Source organism: Eschscholzia californica, unplaced genomic scaffold (genome assembly GCF_041429995.1).
Source record: "Eschscholzia californica isolate CP2 unplaced genomic scaffold, dmEscCali1.0.p SCAF_2, whole genome shotgun sequence".
NCBI lineage: Eukaryota > Viridiplantae > Streptophyta > Magnoliopsida > Ranunculales > Papaveraceae > Eschscholzia > Eschscholzia californica.
In genome coordinates, this window is record NW_028238309.1 from 28,073,278 (window position 1) to 28,081,984 (window position 8,707).

General features: G+C 35.1%; 2 pseudogenes across 1 annotated transcript; one reads left to right on the plus strand and one right to left on the minus strand.

The window, feature by feature from the left end:
* The first annotated feature begins 658 nt into the window (after positions 1-658).
* LOC147557236 (1-(5-phosphoribosyl)-5-[(5-phosphoribosylamino)methylideneamino] imidazole-4-carboxamide isomerase HISN3, chloroplastic-like) lies at positions 659-6,580 on the plus strand (annotated as a pseudogene). Its single transcript, XR_015233897.1, has 9 exons — positions 659-934; positions 2,621-2,796; positions 2,892-2,953; positions 3,696-3,899; positions 4,389-4,474; positions 5,007-5,108; positions 5,728-5,861; positions 5,940-5,988; positions 6,188-6,580. The product of XR_015233897.1 is annotated as a 1-(5-phosphoribosyl)-5-[(5-phosphoribosylamino)methylideneamino] imidazole-4-carboxamide isomerase HISN3, chloroplastic-like (transcript).
* A 569-nt stretch (positions 6,581-7,149) lies between these two features.
* LOC147557237 (uncharacterized) lies at positions 7,150-8,100 on the minus strand (annotated as a pseudogene).
* Positions 8,101-8,707: the final 607 nt, after the last annotated feature.

Here is an 8,707-nt window from a genome sequence, read left to right on the forward strand (position 1 = left end):
AATTTTTTTATTGTTATCACTAAAATCTTTCACGGTGATGCTATTACATTGACAACGTATGATGTCATGTGTTACTAATTTATGTAACGTTATTTAGGTACCGTAGATGAGACATTTGAATGAAACATAAGATATTATTCGAAAGAAGACTCGTATGATCTATTTTATCTGTGAGTTACATCTCAACAAAATTATGTCGTTGAGGTAGATAGATAGTGAACTAACATGACTAATAAAATACCAAAAATAAATATTTGATCTACAATGCATTCGAAGAACGGTCTGTGCCCCATGGACACAGGTTGCACTATGCCATCAGTACATTGCTTATATGTAGGCATTACAATATTAATAACACTACTAGTAAAAATCACCAACTATATATTATATTTTATCTCTAATTTATTTCCATCCATCAATAGAAATTTTCATCACCAAATCTTACCAAACACTTAAGTTGAGAGTAACACATGCATCTTTCCACTAAAATGTCAATAAAGATCCAAATAAAAACAATTAAATTTCCATCAAGGAATTCATTTTCTTTCTCATTGGGGAAATGATATCCAAGTGCGAACGCTTGGAACCAAACAGACCCTTAATCTCCAAATCAAATGATAAACTGAGAAATTTTCAGATCAGGAAAATTTTCCCGCTTGTCCTGTATAATTTTGTCAAGAGTGTAGGAGTAGTTTCGGTTTTTAACCTGGTGTTTTTTCTTTCTTTTTTTTTTGGGACGGGAAAGAGAAAGGGGAAGTTTTCCCAAATCCACAGAACATAAGGAGGAGCCGAAAGTTCTAGGGTTTATGAGTTCTTTAATCTCCACTTTCTCTCTCAAGGGTTTCTTGTGAGGGTTTATTTAATTATCTTCAATCGAAGACAGCAAGGAGCCGAACTTCTGAGCAACTAGCTCACTTCCTCTCTCAAGGATTTGGTCAGTAACTTTAACTTCTTATAATTTTGCTCATGTTCGATTTTTCTAAAATCTTAATGTTCTGACTCATAGAGGTTATTGATCCTTATTCCATGTTTTAGATATAACTTTGCTTCGGTTTTAATGAAATTCATCAAGAAATGGATGAGTCTGTTTGAGAATTATGGAGTAATGGAGATGGTTTAGGTTGTAGTCTTGTAGACCAACTGCTTGATGAAATTCCTCTTACTTTCTTATGATAAGTATAAATTTAGTTCAATAGTTGATGTCTAAATTTAATTCGTTATAACTTCTCGCTACCGTGAAGTATAAATTAAAAGCGTGGCTCCGCCCATGCCCAAAACCACAATTTGCATCTGGTTATCTCAGAATCTAACTAAAACCCTTGGTCCATTTTTGGCCCTCGTATACTAAAAGAGTTTACCTGAATTCCTCTTACGAGGGGCGGACCGACATGAAGACCAGGCTGAATTTTATAAGTTTGTGAGAAGGATTGGGGTAATTTAATCTGATTGTTCTTTTTAATTCTTAATGTGGCCGATTTTGAGAGAGGAATTTGAGAAGTTACACCGTGGGTTTCTTCATTCTTGTGCTAAGTTATTGAAGAGATAGCTTTATTGACTTTGATTCTTGGAGGCCATATCTCTAAAATTCAAAGGTTTAATATTGTTAATCAACCTATACTTTTCAATCTTTAATATATTTTCATAGAAAATTTTCAATTTGAAGATTATAGTTATTGGTTTTAGCTTTTCAACTTTCTCTCTCTAGGGGTTATTGTAAACTTCAAATACAAGTTTATGAATTCATCTACCTTCTGATTCAATCATTCAAATGGTTATAAGAGTTAGATTGAAATTAAAAAAACATGTTAGGGTTAGGGTTTATTTTATAATTCATATATAATTTAGTTTTATGAAATCAGTTTAGGTTTATGAATCGAGTAATGAGTTTATCTTCATTCTAAATTTCAAACCATAACACTAAGGTCTTGAATCTTGATAGATTATACAAAATTTACTTGTAACTTGTTATGTTTGTACTTATTAGTCATTACTTCTTAGATTTTGGTTAGTTTATTTGATGTACAAATAAAGAATCATACAAGTCCCTTGGTTGTAGGTCTAAAGGGTTTAGATATAGGATTTGATTTTAAACTTGTTAAGTTTGTGGTCATCCAACTCAAAACCAATTGGCAATGAGTGGAGAAGACCTATACATTATATTCTTGGTTGCTAGTTACCTCTTCTTACATGTGGGACTATTCTCACACGCCCCCTCACGTGTGGCGTGGTTAGCCTAACACGTGTTTTTTTTTATGACGTGAGAGCACGTTTGGCTTTTAAGCCTATCACGTGTGGGCCTAGCTGTGTTACATGTTAAGTTTGTGGTCATCAACTCAAAACCAATTGGCAATGAGTGGAGAAGACCTATACATTATATTCTTGGTTGCTAGTTACCCCTTCTCCCATGAGGGACTATTCTCACAAAACTAGTTACTTGCTACTTATTAGGTTAGAAGTTGGAACTAGTTTATTTTGATACAAGATATTTGCTAAATTCATGCAAGTCAATTGGGTATAAGATTTAGGTTCGATTTTTGATTTTATACTTGTTACTTGGTTGATTCAAACTAGTTTAAGGAGTCTCCCCCGGCTAAATTGAAATCCTGGCTCCCCCCTGCAGGCTTCTTCTCAAGATCAATACATAAATCGCAGTTAATATGGAAATTTTCAATCTTCTGGATTCTCAACCCGCAACTACTCCAACATCAGATATTAGTTCTTTGCGTCTATCAACTTCTGCGATTTCCCGTACCAGTAATCAGAGTTTTTTTAGGGTTTTACCGCCTAATTTCTCCAGTATGTTTCGTTTTTGCTCATACTCAGTAGTTACAAATTAGAATCAGACTTCTGCTACAAGTGCTATAGTTAATTTGACCTATTAATTTTTGTAGGATCTCGTTTATCTATCAAATGTGACGGTGTTCGTTTCCGACCTTGTATTGATATTCACAAGGTAAGTGCAAATCCATTTAATTTTTCACAATTTCATGTTATATATGTCGTTTGTAGTTCCATTTTATGTTTATATTATCACCTTGACGTTGTGGTTATTTGTGGGTTAGTCTTAAATTGTTCACAATATGACAATATACTGATAATCATGTAATTGTTCAATTCTCAAAGAACTTCATTCCTTTTGAGCCATGTTTCGAAGATGGTATTGGAATGCGTTTGCCAGGAATGACATACTGAAATGGTGTTTTTGGTGGGCGGGAATGAGCCAGGAATTACATTCTGAGGAGGAATGTGATTCCTTTTAAAGGGGGAACCAGAAAGGCCGAAACCCAGGGAGAGAGTGGGGTTGTGGCTCCCTCTCTTGTAATTGTGAAATAGATAATCTATGGACAAAATCAATCGGTACCAATCATATTCCTCACCACACGAAGTACAATAGTAAGGTATTGTTATTCCTTGGTAATCACATTCTTTTCTTGCACGCCAAACATGGTCTGAAGATTAGGATGATTGGAAAGAAAAGGCAGACTTTTAACTAGTTACACGTCTTGGATTGGTGCCCTAGTCATTCAATTAGGCACTCTTGGTCTAACATTTGATATTTAAGGCCGTGGCAACCTATACTGGATGTTGTTAGTTGGAGTAGCTGTTATGTTAGGTTTGTATTGCCAATTTTTATATCTTCAAATGGAGGTGCTTCTTGTCTTACCTATTATTCGCCGAAACTTGAATTGATTTAGGGGAAAGTGAAGCAAATAGTTGGATCTACTCTTCGGGATTCAAAAGACGAAGCTTCTGCTCTGGTGACGAATTTTGAATCAGATAAGTCAGCTAACGAATTTGCAAGTTTGTATAAGAATGACGGACTTACAGGTGGTCATGTTATAATGCTAGGGGGAGATGCCTTGAGCAAATCTGCAGCAAAGCATTGCGTGCCTATCCTGGTAGCTATCACCTCCTTGGTTGCTGTGAATGGTTTTCCTAGTGTTGTTGCAAGTGACATTGCATGTCCGTTAGCTTCTATGTTTCACTTTATCCTGTTATTTTGTTGATAAATCTATGAATTTGGGCTCTGATTTGCTCATGGGTTATTTTGTAGCTTGAGTAACAGGAATGTATTGAATCATCTAGCTAACCGACCCCTAAAACCTAGTACCCTGGTGTAGTTGCTATTTTCCGTACTGTCATGTCTTACAGATACAGAACACACATACTGATGAGCTAATGCCTACCAGAACAGGCACCTAAACGGTTGCCTCTATTATAATGTTATTAATTTACGAGTCACTTTTTTTCATTATCATTTTATGCTTCAAACTTCGAAGACCTACCTCAACATGAGCACTCCAATCTTTACCTTTATTTTCTTATGTTTATAACATATTTGAGCTGACAGATTTTTCCTCTGTACTATGAGGAATGGTCACTTCTAGGCGGTCTACAAGTTGGTGGTGGGATCAATTGAGATAACGCTTTAAGTTACCTCAATGAAGGGGCTTCCCATGTCATTGTGACCTCGGTATGTGATCCATCTGTAGTTTGAAATTGCCACCTGTAATGATCATATATGAACATGATAATGTTGTAATACTGAAGTTAATCCCTCCTTTCGCTTGTTTATCCAAACTAACATTTGTATTTTTTGTCCAATGCCCAAATTTGTTTCCCTCGTTTTGAAAATTACTAATGGCTGGAGCTACTTTTTCCTATTTTAAATTCTAGACCTGATAAGAATCTTTTTTCATTGTTAGCTTAGCTTAAAACATTTCATCAACTATAAGAAACTTTTCATTTGTGTTACTATTTTATTTTCTTTATAACTCATTCACTGAAGAATTTCAGGCCGGTGGTTAGAACTTAGAAGGTCTTTTAGGGAAATGCAGTATTATAGATGGTTGTGTAGTAGCAAATAAAGAAGAAAACAAAACGAACGAAAAAAGGAACAAGATGAACTTCGTGTTACTGTTTTCAGTCAATTGGGTTTTCATTCATTAACGTGTTTGTTTAGGTTCTGTAGATTTAATAACTCTTCTTGATCTAATCGCATGCAGTTTGTCTTTAACAATGGACAAATGGAGCTTGAACGACTCAAAGATCTTGTCAACATGGTTGGAAAGCAGCGTCTGGTCTTAGATCTCAGCTGCAGAAAGAAGGTACGAGTGTTCTATGTTGCTTCTACCCCATAGATGTATTTCGGTTGAATCTTCATCGTATGCCTAGTTTAATGAGCTACTATACATGCTGCATCCTGTAGTTTCAGCAGATTGCTGGTAAACTATTGTAAACTTTTATGGTTGTTGTGTTTTTCCCTTGAGCAGAAAATAAAGTTATTGCAATAGTTCTTTCAAACCAAAGCTCGTTTTTTTGTTGATCGAGGAGAACGCATTTTTAAACCGTAAGTACACAATTTTTAGTTGTAGTAATAAAAGAAATCCAAGGGAGTGCTGCCGCTTCTTATTTTTGTAGATCCATTCTTAATCATCTCATTTTCATAAATATTTTTCTTCCTTTAACTGTTATGATCATCCGACTCACAGAGGTTTGGTTATGATAGACCCGAGTACACGTCCATAGAATAAGACGGTCTGAAGTTTGAACTTGGGAGTCGGGCAGTTATAGTCATATGGACCAAACTTTATGTATATTACCAAATCGCTTGACATCATCAAGTATAACTTCCAACTTTAGGTAGCTGAGAGAGTCCAGAATTTTTCGAAAGTTAATTTACTTCGAGCCTTTGAGTTACGTATCTCCAACAACTTTTATATGCAGGATGGGAAATATGCAGTTGTCACTGATGGATGGCAGAAGTTCAGTGAAGTATATGTTGATGAAAAATCTTTAGATTTTCTTGCTACTTATGCAGACGAGTTTCTAGTTCATGGAGTCGATGTCGAAGGGAAAAGGTTAGTCTCAAATACATGGTTTCTGTTTCATTAGGCCTGCATACTTAAGTAGTTGTTGGCTGCTTGTGTATGTTACAGACTAGGAATTGATGAGGAGCTTGTGGCATTGCTCGGAAAGTATTCACCTGTACGTAAACATTCGACTTTCAATCTTCCAAATCAAATCTCTACATCATAATCACTAAACTCACATTTAAATTTCTTAACTTATGTATCGTGAAGACACTTTTACTTTGGTGGTAACATGTGTATTTCTCTACTTGAGAAAAGTTGGGCTTTGACCTTGTTGGTCCGGAAAATGAAAATTTTGGTTGGTTTTGTGTTAGATTCCGGTAACTTATGCTGGTGGAGTGACAACAATGGCTGATCTGGAGAAGATAAAGGTAGCAGGAATGGGACGTGTAGATGTTATTGTTGGAAGCGCTTTGGATATTTTTGGAGGCGATGTTGCGTACAAAGATGTGGTTTCTTGGCACAAGAAACAAGTAGCTGTGGCAGCTGCTTAGACTCTATTCATAAACTGTAGCTTTCAGAAATGTTACGTATTTTAGTTTTAGATTTCTGAGACATCATTATATCTTTTTTTTTTTCATACTCAATGTGATCGAAGAACATTTGCAGGAATTGACGGTACTGATTAGAAACTTGAAATTAGTTGACCTTTTATCATGTCATTTTCTAATATATTTCGTTCATTTATTAGAAATTTTCTTACCTAATTATTCTCATTGACTATTTAGGGGAGAGGTTTGTGTTGGTAAGAATAGATGTCATTATCTATATAAAAGATGAAGGTTTTGTGTTTTTTTTTTTTTCTAAACACGAATTAGACTCTAGATATATAAGAAAAAGACTAATCGTCTGATAATACCATTAGTAAATTTGCAACAAAAAAAACATTAGTAAATACGTTGGTATATTCGATACATTAGTAAATACGTTGGTATATTCGATTTGAATATGTCTATACGAAAAAGAAAGTGGAAAAATTCAATACGAAATAACTTAGAACTATAGAAATTTAATAATCCCACATACTCATTCACAAAATCATGACCATCCCTTTTTCAATAAACACTATATCTTCTTTATAATCTTTTTCATGTACAAAACTATAATCCCCATTTTTAACATTTATATAATGACAAAAAGAGAAAAGTTCGAAACAGTTTCCTCAAAAGCAAACTTAATCATTCAAGAAGTATAACAACGAAATCATTTTCACAAGGTAGGCCCACCAAGCATTACGTGGCACGACTGGAATCCGTCTGTTTTGCCACGTTGGATATCAAACAGAAGCTGGACCCATTAATTCCAAGTCGCGATAACAGTCAAGTCTCTGAGGTTGACCTACCCCTCGTCGACTAAACACCGAAACAGGTGGTGATGGTTCAGGTGGCGGGTCAGAATCGTCTCCGCCACCAAAATCCAACTCGCAACCGCCCCACGACTCGGACTTTCTCCCAGATGAAAACCGTTTCAACCCACCCAACCGCGGCGGTTCAGACACAGGTTTTGATGTAATTTCCTTGTGTTTCGCTTCCGTCACGTTCTTCTTCGTCTTCCGCGGCGGCGATTCCGTCAAACCACCGCCATCATCAGTACTACTATTATTATTTTTATTCTTCTTCTCACCGATCCGAAGAATAATTCTGACTTTTGACCAGAACGGAGTTTTCTCCGGTTTAATTAAAGCCGATTGAACCGGCGGCGTTTCATCGGTAATAGACCGATTACGAAACCTCAAACTACGGCTTCTAGCGATGATAGTTTCTTTCTTTGACCTAACTCTTCCAATACAAGAAACATTTAGCGAAGAAGGTTTACTTGGAGGAGGTACAGATGAAGAAGATTTCCCTGATGATCTTGATCTTGATATTTTAGGGAAGAATCTTGCTTTTGAAGGTTTAGAATTTCTTCAAACTTTACTACAATCAATGAAATTTGAGTTTTGTGTTTGAGGCAGACCAATGATTGATGTTTTAGATTTGAAATTGAAGTAGAAACGTTGAGAAGTTGAAGAAGAAGAATGAGAAATTGTATTTGAATTTGAGTTTCGTCTAATTGATCCTTTTCTTTCGAATAAAGCATTATTGTTTAGCCAATTGAGTTGTTCTTGTTTAGGTATATTATATGATTGTGCTGGATAATCTTGTTGATTGTTCTCCTTTGATGAAAGATCTGATTTCTTTGAAGGTTTGTTAGTGATATGAACATCTACCCCGTTTGGTTGTGTCATGAAACTAGAGAGAGAGAGTTTGGGTTTGGAAAGTGAAGAAAAGGAGAAGAGAGTGAATAATAATTTAGGGAGCTGGGGAAGTGATTAATTTGTGGAGGGGATTGTGATTTGGATTTTTGAGTTTAAGGTCCAAAAATAGGAGGGGTAATTAGTCATATATCCACTCTTAAATCAATAAATAAAATAAAACCAAAATAAACCGAAAATGTAAAATAAGTCAAAAAATTCACTATTTGGTGGGCCCCATGCATCAATCTTTTAATTTTCTCTCAATTTTGCCCTTTCATAAATATTTTTTAACCATTGGTAAACCAAAGGTTTATAATGGTTGAGTTAATACAATTATTCATTCCATAAATTTTATGAAAGAATATTTATGGTGGATATTTAATGTTAATCTTTATTTCCAAAACTTATATTTTTCTAAAGTAACCTACCAAATCAATGGATATTTACTTAAAACTAGTTTCTCTCTCCCAAACACGAGTTTCTCTTTCTGTAACTATATGTTCTTTGAATTCAAGAAAATATATCATTTTCAAAACTGATATTTGTCTAAATTAACCTACCAATTCAATGAATATTTACCTAAAACGAGATGCTCTCT